The 12,103-nt window shown below is 41.8% G+C and overlaps 1 protein-coding gene across 1 annotated transcript in view; it reads left to right on the top strand.

Annotated features, from left to right (window-relative positions):
• The first annotated feature begins 2,312 nt into the window (after positions 1 to 2,312).
• Positions 2,313 to 12,103, top strand: part of ppfibp2b (PPFIA binding protein 2b) — a 98,878-nt gene continuing 89,087 nt past the window's right edge. The window contains exon 1 of the mRNA XM_079272025.1: positions 2,313 to 2,437. The gene's annotated coding sequence lies outside the window, so the exon portion shown is untranslated. The remainder of the gene's footprint in view (positions 2,438 to 12,103) is intronic.

Genomic DNA, 12,103 nt, shown 5'->3' with positions numbered 1-12,103 from the left:
CAGATTGGCCCATGGTCACTGATAACCCTGATTACAATCCATAAGATACCAAAATACCGCTGCTCCTCCTTACAGCCAGTTTTATCTGCACTAATGTAGCCCCATATTCTTATTCTCACATACTTCTTACATGAATCACTCCAGCCAGACATATACACATTATTTCATCAGGAACAAATGCCATGCCTTACGGAAGCAAGTCAAAGGAGACGGAAATTGGTATTGCAAACATACACTGTGCCAATAGATGGCAGTGTTGAGTTGTATTAATACTACAAAGGATGTAACAACAATGATGTGAAAGTGTGGTTGTAAATTATTTAATTGAATTTATTTGGTATATTGAAGGATCACTTGCCCTCTACTGCCTGAAAATATGGGAGGTTGTTACCTGAATAACTTTTTGGAGGAGTATTGAGTTTAATACCCCTCAATTCAAATTATCCAAATTATTCTCATTACCTCCTGCTGCTATTTTGCTTCATTCATGTACCGTTGGAGATATTTTTTTGTATATATTTTGGTACAGTTAATGTTGCAACATTAATGCACATTAATATGGGGAAATAATTGGGTTGTCTGTGAGGTCTGTGTTGCCAACACGAAACGTTTAAGACTCAGTCAGAATACCAATAGTTTGGATTATCAATAGTAGCCATAGTTCATAGTTTTGTGTTGCATTTGCATATGACTTGCCAATATGTATACATGATTAACGTAACTGTGTGTTGGACCAGTAGCCCATAGACAAACACTTATTGTAACAAGTAATAGGCCTATAACAGATAGTTTGCATTAAATAATAGTAACGGAAATAACCTACTTGCGTGGCACCTGTTTTTATTCACCGATATACATTATTGTAACAAAAAGGTCCGGTATGAATGTGTCAGGCAGATGTGCGATATTACGAGGGGCTCCTGAAGGCACCGTGCCGATCACATGGCAGGTGATAGTTGAGGAAGCTCGCGCTTCACCACAGCGCACAGAGAACTCCACACGGTACGGTCCGCCACCGTCCAGAGCGCCTTGCATGTGTGAGTGTGTGAGGGGCAGGGGCGGACTGGGGGGAAAAAGTGGCCCGGGAGTTACTGTCAGACCGGCCCACTCAATACACGGCGCGCTGCCCACTCAATGCACGGTTTTTGCAGCAGCTCACTCTTTTCTGCAACACCGTCTATGATTTTCTCACTGTCCAGCATCTGCAAAACATCTGTCTGAGTAGCCATCAACATAAAAGCCTCCAGGTGCTGTTGAGAGAGCGAGCTCCTGAGCCTGTTTTTGATATATTTCAGCGTCGAAAAGCTTCGCTCGCATGCTACCTGTGTGACAGAGAGGATAATCAGGAACCTGTATGCAAGGCCTATGATGTGGTATGCATCTGTCAGGATGTTGTACTGCTTCAGAACTCGGTAGCAACAGATTGGACAGTCCTTGCAAGATGAGCACTTTTTGTAAACCATCTCTGCCTCTTCAGCCTCATCTTCAGCATCCTCCGGCCCGGGTTCTGTTGTCTTGGTTGTGTACTCCTCAAATACTGATGCCTTCAGCCTATCCCACTGTCGTGCCAGACGTTTGAGCTCGCTTTGTAACTCGCATAGTCAAATCAACGTAATTAACACAATGACAGCCACAAAGTCATAAGAACCAGTCACATATATTCATATGCCAACAAAGCACATCAATCCAGCAGACCTGCAGCGGATCCACGCATTCCACCACACAAGAGCACGAGCCATCAAATATTATTCATAAAAACGTTACTGCAGATGTAAAAAAACAAACGCAGTTTGTCACTTACCAAATTCTTTGTTGACAAAGAATTTAATCCCAGTACATCGTTTCAGTTCCAGTAAGAAGTCCTTCTCGATTCATGGACGCCGTGACAGTCGAGCCGCCCCTGTATTTCGCCGGTCTATGGCGGCCATTCGCACCTCCGCCGGCCCCGCCCCGACCGTCGCCCGGCACGAGCGCACGGCGCAGACCGCGGTTATGGAGAAAAGTTTTTAAAAGCACCGTAGTGTCCACCCGTGCTATGGCGTCCTCGGATCGCGAGGAGTAGTATAATGTCAGTTTATACTGTTGATGCAGTTTTCACTGATTATTGACTTTCGGTATTAGAGTCAATTGAACGTGTTCTGTGAAGCATATAATATAGTCGGGGCCGGCGATGTCAGAGACCGGCCCAAACCCCGTCGGCCTACCGGGGATTCCCCCGGTATCCCCGATGGCCAGTCCGCCCCTGGTGAGGGGCACGTGTGTGTGTGTGTGTGTGTGTGTGTGTGTGTGTGTGTGTGTGTGTGTGTGTGTGTGTGTGTGTGTGTGTGTGAGTGTGAGTGAGTGAGTGAGTGAGTGAGTGAGTGTGTGTTAACTCCAAGTGTCTGCAGCAAACTAAATTAAAGGATTGAGTTGGATAAAGCCTCAGCGGAGTCGCATCGTAAGTAATATAACTGCACGCAGCTGATTACTGTGTTACCTGTCATGTATCGCCTCCAGTGAGACTTCACCTGTCTGTCATAGAGACTGTCACAGATAAATTCACTATGAACTTCATAGACAAGTCCATATAACGTTAGCTGCATGTAAGTGACTCTGAGGAGTATTGTGCGGCTGGCTCGGTTTTAACATTCTGCTTTCTTTTTTTAAACACATTAAAAGTGATTTCATATTTCATGTTCCCTGAGGACAAACTATGATAGCCTCATAAATCTTAAATATGTATATCTGGACTGTGACATTAGCATACCTTTCATCCTCTGTAGCTGCTCATATGAAATACAACAGAGGCTACTAATGCTAATACTGTGCTACTATATTCAGGCATGCAGTGATGTGGTAGCACCATATCTCAAGGATCTCAACCTGCTGATGTTATCAATGTAACAGTCATACTGTAGAATATACAGGGCAGGTGTGTGGTAATTATTATGCACTTTTATTTTATAGGCTGGACTTTTTCCACATGACAGAAATGTGTCTTGTGTACAAGCGACATGCTAGAAAACATGGTGTTTTAGTTGTGGCACTGGTTCTTCTCAGTCATGTACTGTCAGCTTGCAGCTATTAAATGGTGTTTAGTTGCACTGACACATGCTGTGTAATTGCAGATCGTCAATTTGTGACAGCATGAGTAAAGGGGGGAGGGAGAGAAAGAGGGGACTGATATGCTAATGAGTGAATATCAAGGCTGATGTGTGGCTCCCCTCTGCTGAAGCATCTGCTGCATCTAATCCTGGAGATAGTGTTCATGAAGAGACAGAGACGTGTATGCGCACATGCACAGACATCACAGACAGGCGACTTGAGAGAGCTGAAGGAGCCTCTTGCCTCTGAATACAGCGGGCTGGGGCCTCTTTTCTATTGCAAATCTCATTTAAAAGGGAGTGAGTTGAAAGGCGTCATTGCACTGACGACAGTGAATTGATAATGATGCTTTGGTTGGCTCTTGGGTGGCATTAGCACTTGTAAACAACAGAGGAAATAGAAACAGGAGCTGAGGTGAAGTGGCGATGAATAAATGCCCTACTAATCACACCTCTACTGTAGTTCACTGCTCTGTCATCATAACTACTGCTGCTAATCACACCTCTACTGTGGTTCACTGCTCTGTCATCATAACTACTGCTACTAATCACACCTCTACTGTGGTTCACTGCTCTGTCATCATAACTACTGCTACTAATCACACCTCTACTGTGGTTCACTGCTCTGTCATCATAACTACTGCTGCTAATCACACCTCTACTGTGGTTCACTGCTCTGTCATCATAACTACTGCTACTAATCACACCTCTACTGTAGTTCACTGCTCTGTCATCATAACTACTGCTGTTAATCACACCTCTACTGTAGTTCACTGCTCTGTCATCATAACTACTGCTACTAATCACACCTCTACTGTAGTTCACTGCTCTGTCATCATAACTACTGCTGTTAATCACACCTCTACTGTAGTTCACTGCTCTGTCATCATAACTACTGCTGCTAATCACACCTCTACTGTAGTTCACTGCTCTGTCATCATAACTACTGCTACTAATCACACCTCTACTGTAGTTCACTGCTCTGTCATCATAACTACTGCTGCTAATCACACCTCTACTGTAGTTCACTGCTCTGTCATAACTACTGCTACTAATCACACCTCTACTGTAGTTCACTGCTCTGTCATAACTACTGCTACTAATCACACCTCTACTGTAGTTCACTGCTCTGTCATCATAACTACTGCTACTAATCACACCTACTGTAGTTCACTGCTCTGTCATAACTACTGCTACTAATCACACCTCTACTGTAGTTCACTGCTCTGTCATAACTACTGCTACTAATCACACCTCTACTGTAGTTCACTGCTCTGTCATCATAACTACTGCTACTAATCACACCTCTACTGTAGTTCACTGCTCTGTCATAACTACTGCTACTAATCACACCTCTACTGTAGTTCACTGCTCTGTCATCATAACTACTGCTACTAATCACACCTACTGTAGTTCACTGCTCTGTCATCATAACTACTGCTGCTAATCACACCTCTACTGTAGTTCACTGCTCTGTCATCTTATCTTTGGTTTGCTGTCAAGGGAGAGAAAGGAAATGAGAACGGTGGTGGAGAAAAGCAGATCTTAGATGTTACACAGGTTATATTCATATTTCTATTTGAGAGAGATCGATAATAAAACAGTGTTTGTTGGCGACCATTGGATTTCTGTATAGATAAGAATAGAGAAATAGTAAGGTAGAGGCTCAGGTTTTTAAACTTCTTTTGTTTTTGTTTTCAGACATTTCTTTGATTATTTAACAGTCCACACCACGGCAACCCAAGATATAGGTGACTTATGTGAATATAATGAATCACCATTCTTTACTCAGGCATCTCTTTTTGTCTGCTTGTCATGAACTTCAACCTATTTTCAGAATGGACTGTAGGACCTCCATTAACACACCCACACTGATTGACTGATCTGTGACACAACAACTAAAACCAAGTTAAAGACAAAGCAAAAGGGATGATGATCTTAGTTCAGAATTGAATGTGCGAGAGAAGAAAGGGTTAGTATGGGTGTGGACAGGAAGCGCTACAATGGAAAAAAGGGGAATTAGAAGACGAGTGGAGGCTAAAAGCTTGTATTATTTGATTTTGTTTCCATCTGCTCTTATTCTCTGAGAAAAACAGTGAGTGATTGTGAGAGCGTTAGAGAATGTAGTTCTTTAGGTTCAGAGCCAACATATTAATACGCATCCCAGTTGGTAAATAATGTCCACTTTTCTGCATTATTGGAAAATTAAGTTGGGACCAATACTGGAATACCAATGTTCATGTTTTGAAGCTGGTAACAAGCAATGCAGTATACACTAACGTTTTCCATGACATGCCATTGTTTAAGAAGTTGGTATTCTCCGCTTTGCATACACACGTTTTCCTTCCCTTAAAAAGTGGGGCATGTGAGCATCGCTGTTGTCAAATCTATCCCTGTTTGACTCGTCAGAAACAATGTCGAACAGAGCAGCTATGAGAGAGGACAAAAATATTAGGGCAAAGAGGGAGAGAGGGCAGCAGAGGAAGCATGGAGAGACAGTTTGAGGAATGGGAATGAGGTCAGAGGCAGCTGGATTTCCACGACATGAAATTAGGATACATTGAATGTCGACCAAAAGCTGCAAAGAAAAGAAAGATTTGAAAAGTTTTTATTCTCTTGTAATGGTTGTTGCACCAGAGATTACTATACTGTATATGGTAATGTAAATTATCTTAATAGATAGTTAGAAAGGTGTTTATATACGTCTGTCTGTGGACAGATTTTCATTTGTGTGGTTGAGATCAAAATGAAGTGTGAGGGACTGGATGTAGTGGGGTAGGGAATGGGGAAGGGCCCATTACCCGGTTCTGCCGAGTGAAGCCGATGCGGAAGTGTCTTAAAACCTGGATTCTATCTACTGACCACCAGGGGGCAGAAGAAGTCTAATGGTATAGAAGTCTATGAGAAGATGACTCTACTTCTCTCTTGATTTATTACCTCAGTAAACATTGTAAACATGAGTTTATGTCTCAATCTCTAGTTTCAAGTCTTCTTCAATACAGCATGATGTTTATTTAGTACATTTTGGTCCATTTAGAGTCAAACAGACCATAAAGCAGGGGATGCTTTAGGGCGGGGCTTACTGTGATTTACGGCGTCTCTACATCACTCCTCCACATTCCAAATATGGTAACTTCTGTTCAATGGATGTCTGAAATGAGGTCAGTAACACAAGCTGCAGATATTTGAACGTTTGCTTCTACGATATAAAATACGTCAGTAAATACTCCTCTGGTGATTTGAGAAGCTTTTACATGTCTGTTGCTAACAAGTGTCAAACAGAGACGACTAAACGTCATCACGCCGACTATCCGCCTTCACAGCCTCGTGGTGTGTCCTCCCGCTCATGTCACCGTAGTGTAGTTCCTTTATAGCCTAACGTTACAACTGTGTGTGTGTGTGTGTGTGTGTGTGTGTGGGGGGGGGGGTGGTGTGTGTAACGTCTGTGCACCTGCTTCTTGATGACATTTACCTGAAACCCGTTAAAAGACACGCGCACACACACAGCTATCCTATGTGACTGTAACATAATCCTGTAACGTGAGCTGCCTGTGTTCTCTCCTAGCTAGTTTAGCAGGCTGTGACTCTGTAATTGGAGTCTCCTGTAGCCAAGGTGCTGCCCTCTTTGTGCCGCTCTACATGCTTGGCGAGTCTTCTAGAGACGGAAGTTTTTACCACCCTGCAAGCTTGTGTTTAGTATTTTTTCGGTTGGTTAGAAGTCGTTCTTTTTAGACTGACTTTGGATGGAGGTTAATGAGGATGCCATCACTGACGAGACTCCGGGACAAAGTTTTGGAGCTCCACCTGACTCAGCTGGCAGAGCACAAACAGTTCATGGTCTCAGTTGGTTTGCTCCACTGGTTCCAGCAGTTCATGGTCAAATCTCTTCAGTTCTTCAGACGCCCACTGAGATATTGCACCTTCATGTGAAATGGAGAATAGGGAATTCATCAGGTTGTGGGGAGATTGGCCTGATGATGACGAAGGTGGCCTTTATTCAGAAAAACTGTATTGGCTTAAAGCAGCATTTCACCAATTTTACACATAAAGGTCAGATTTCCTGTCATGAGGAGTACCTCTCAGCCCGTGGAGACGGTTGTATACTGTCTTATGTGGGTCTGGAGGAGCTTTGTCAAGTAAAAACAATAAAATAACTCAGATAAAGCAATCAGGGTGAACTAGAGAATAAAACATGATGAGCAGACTTCATTCACATTGACAAGACAGGGAGGGTCACACAAAATGATGCTTGTCCTTTGGGAAATGTGTATGACCAAGTAATTTGTTTAGCTTTACCCATGCTGGGGACAGAGAAGTCTGGATTTCTTAGCCTCTTTAACCTTCTTTTTTCCCTGTCTGGTGTGAGGCCCCTATCACTGGATGAAGACTGTGGGTTAAGACTGCCATGCGCCACGTATCTCAGCATCTTCTGCCTTTTACAAGGCCACTGTCGCTGCATCCTGTCGCTGAACAGGACTGTGATTGGTTTAAAGAGATACAATCAAGCCAGAGCTTTTGTTCCCTGTAGCAAAATGATAATGTGTGGACCCAGACCTTTCTTTAGCGCTGTGGAGATAGGTCTGGCTATGTGAGACTATGAGGACCCCAACTTAACATTTCTGTGGAAAGATGCAATGTAAAAGCCTGGCTGGAATATTCCATACCTGACTCACCCCTCCATCTAGTTCAGGCGCTTCAAAGGTTCAAAGGTTTCTTCAGCTTTGTAAAGGTCAGAAATTAATCTTTGCTCTTTGCTTAGGCAAAGGGATGTTCATTCTTAAACAGATGCTATGTTGATAAGGATGACAGTGTCTTACAAAAAGCCTCAAGTAAAGTATTAAAGCTGCAAGCAGCCATGTACGAGCCCCTTGTGCACGCCGGGGTACTGGCTGGATGCCGGTTGGACACCCAGTTGGGTGTGTGGTGCTTGAAACACTAATTACATGTCATGTTGCTGGATATCATGTGTGGACCACACCATGTCAATTTCATGTAAATCGGATGGTCTTTATCACATGAGGCTGACTTTCTGTTGTCAGTTGGTGGCGCTATGTTCAAAACTCCAATATAAGCGTGCAGTTCACTTCTTTATCACTTATATTCTGGCAGTGTTCACATGTTTTGATGTTTCTACCACATTTTGTGAGTTTTGGAGTATACCAAGGATGTCAAAAATGGGTTTAAAGGCTAGAGGTGAATACGGGGCGCTATAGAGCCGAGGGGCCTCACTCAAGTCCAATTACCACTTCAAATAGAAATAATTGAGTGCATCCAAAAGTCCTCAAACAAGTCCTGCATGAAAATCCACAGAAATATCTTTGATAAAGCATTGACAGGCTGTAGTCTCGCTGTAATGTTATTCTCTTTCTTTGGAAAATGCTACTTGCATACTCAAGAGCTTTAGCAATAAAGCCAATTTGGTGTGACAGTACTTGGTTCAGTAGCTAATTATTCCAGGAATTTAATTGTCTCATTAAACAAATCTGCATCTGCATTGGAAAGACAAAACTTGTGTTGCTCGGAATGAATTTATTCTTGAACAGTTGGAAAGGGGAATGAAAGAAACAGGGTGCAACAGGAGGGAATAAAAAGGCAATTTTAGTTTTTATTGTTATGTTGTGACGCTCTTAGAAAGAAGGGTTCCAAACAGGTTCTTCTTGAATGGCTGATGTTCTACACAGAACATTTTCTTCTGAGGATCCCTTCTTTGTGAAAACCCTTAGGACAGGGGTCACTAATAGGCGGTCTGCTGTCTGGACCCAGACGCAGTTATAGATCCAGACCCGGACCCCGGATCTATAACTGATACATCTCATGTGACGCTACTCAGACAATCAAATATGTGTATTCTCATAAGCACCGTGACTCGAGTTAGAGACACACACACACACACAGACACACACACACACACACACACACACACACACACACACACACACACACACACACACGGGAGAGATGGAGAGAGAGAGCCAACAGGAGAAGTAGGTGAGTCAGAGAAGTTATTTCACATGACGTTCTCCAAAAGGAGAAAAGAGACCAGAGCCTTTAACCAAGAATGGACAGACTCTTATATGTTCATTCTTCCCACGGACAGTTCATAACCAGTACGTCTCATGTGTGTTCAGTTCATAACCAGGATGTCTCATGTGTGTTCAGTTCATAACCAGGATGTCTCATGTGTTCAGTTCATAACCAGTGTGTCTCATGTGTTCAGTTCATAACCAGGATGTCTCATGTGTTCAGTTCATAACCAGGATGTCTCATGTGTTCAGTTCATAACCAGTATGTCTAATGTGTTCAGTTCATAACCAGGATGTCTCATGTGTTCAGTTCATAACCAGTATGTCTCATGTGTTCAGTTCATAACCAGGATGTCTCATGTGTTCAGTTCATAACCAGGATGTCTAATGTGTTCAGTTCATAACCAGGATGTCTCATGTGTTCAGTTCATAACCAGGATGTCTCATGTGTTCAGTTCATAACCAGGATGTCTAATGTGTTCAGTTCATAACCAGTATGTCTCATGTGTTCAGTTCATAACCAGGATGTCTCATGTGTTCAGTTCATAACCAGTGTGTCTCATGTGTTCAGTTCATAACCAGTGTGTCTCATGTGTTCAGTTCATAACCAGTGTGTCTCATGTGTTCAGTTCATAACCAGTGTGTCTCATGTGTTCAGTTCATAACCAGTGTGTCTCATGTGTTCAGTTCATAACCAGTGTGTCTCATGTGTTCAGTTCATAACCAGGATGTCTCATGTGTTCAGTTCATAACCAGTATGTCTAATGTGTTCAGTTCATAACCAGGATGTCTCATGTGTTCAGTTCATAACCAGTATGTCTCATGTGTTCAGTTCATAACCAGGATGTCTCATGTGTTCAGTTCATAACCAGGATGTCTAATGTGTTCAGTTCATAACCAGGATGTCTCATGTGTTCAGTTCATAACCAGGATGTCTCATGTGTTCAGTTCATAACCAGGATGTCTAATGTGTTCAGTTCATAACCAGTATGTCTCATGTGTTCAGTTCATAACCAGGATGTCTCATGTGTTCAGTTCATAACCAGTGTGTCTCATGTGTTCAGTTCATAACCAGTGTGTCTCATGTGTTCAGTTCATAACCAGTGTGTCTCATGTGTTCAGTTCATAACCAGTGTGTCTCATGTGTTCAGTTCATAACCAGGATGTCTCATGTGTTCAGTTCATAACCAGTATGTCTCATGTGTTCAGTTCATAACCAGGATGTCTCATGTGTTCAGTTCATAACCAGTATGTCTAATGTGTTCAGTTCATAACCAGTATGTCTCATGTGTTCAGTTCATAACCAGTGTGTCTCATGTGTTCAGTTCATAACCAGTGTGTCTCATGTGTTCAGTTCATAACCAGTGTGTCTCATGTGTTCAGTTCATAACCAGTATGTCTCATGTGTTCAGTTCATAACCAGTATGTCTAATGTGTTCAGTTCATAACCAGGATGTCTCATGTGTTCAGTTCATAACCAGGATGTCTCATGTGTTCAGTTCATAACCAGTATGTCTAATGTGTTCAGTTCATAACCAGGATGTCTAATGTGTTTAGTTCATAACCAGGATGTCTAATGTGTTCAGTTCATAACCAGGATGTCTAATGTGTTCAGTTCATAACCAGGATGTCTAATGTGTTCAGTTCATAACCAGGATGTCTAATGTGTGTTCAGTTCATAACCAGTACGTCTAATGTGTGTTCAGTTCATAACCAGTACGTCTCATGTGTGGTCAGTTCATAACCAGTACGTCTCATGTGTGGTCAGTTCATAACCAGTACGTCTCATGTGTTCAGAGGCTGTGAGGATAAAAGAGGTAGTGTGAAAATGTGAAGAGTCACGAAGAAACAAAGTACAAATCTTTTGAACAAACGTACCAGCAACGGCTGAGGTCTATGAGGAGACAATGTTCCATCTGCAGTTTGTTTTCTAACTCGCCTGACAGGAACAGAAGGTCGGGAACCTGCTCACCAGACAGCAACAGAAAGCTTTCATTGTTCTGCAAAGTGGGAAACCTTGACATTTTGAAATTCCAGCATATATATATATATATATATATATATATATATATATATATATATATATATAAAATCCCCTGCACACAAACTTCTCTTTTTAGAAGATGAGAATAATATGGATATCGTGGCTTTCTTGGTTGACATCACTTCACACCTGAATAAACTGAATTTAAAGCTGCAGTACAATTCGGAACAAGTACTTTATTTTAAGAGGCACATTTTTCTAATTATTTAATTTATTCCTAAATGCGTCCCTTATTTTACTTGAAACAAGAGAAGATCATTTATTTATTATTAGATTATGTATGATTTCAAATTCATCCAGTTCAATTTAAGAACCGATGATAAATATTGTTGAGATAGTATTAAAGTTCTTTATTTGATTTGATAATCAGTTGTTTACTATATAAACGTTGATACAACTGTTTGCTACTTCATTATATGAGGCACTAGATCATAGAACCAGTTGGACATCACTGTGATGTTCTGGACCTTTGCATGAGGAAAGTCTCTAACTGGACCTCTTGGATTTTAATTGAAACCCCTGGTTTAGTCTATTAGCATTATTTCTCTCCATCTTTCTAATAGTTTAGTCCAGGGGTATCTAATTCAAATTCGGTGAGGTCCAGTTAGAGAGCATTTCGGCTTTGGGAAACACTGATGGACATTTGTTTTACCATTTTCTGACATTTTATAAACTATACAAATATCTATTAATCATGAAAATCAACATTGGAAATAATCATTAGTTGCAGCCTTGCTGTACATATTGAGAGAATGGGTAATGGGCAAACCAATGGGCAAACCAAAATGTTGTCGAACTCGAGATGTATTGTTCACACTGACACCAGTTACTTCACTACCAAGATGGCAAAGCGGTGAAAAGAGAGAACACGGAACAGCTCGTCTTAAACGTCAGTGGTCCTGTGCATTGATGTTAATTGATGAAGAATCTGGTGTTTCTTGTTTGCTTGGCCA

This window comes from Melanostigma gelatinosum (genome assembly GCF_949748355.1).
Source record: "Melanostigma gelatinosum genome assembly, chromosome: 1".
In the NCBI taxonomy this organism is placed as follows: domain Eukaryota; kingdom Metazoa; phylum Chordata; class Actinopteri; order Perciformes; family Zoarcidae; genus Melanostigma; species Melanostigma gelatinosum.
This window is presented reverse-complemented; position numbering and strand designations above follow the sequence as displayed.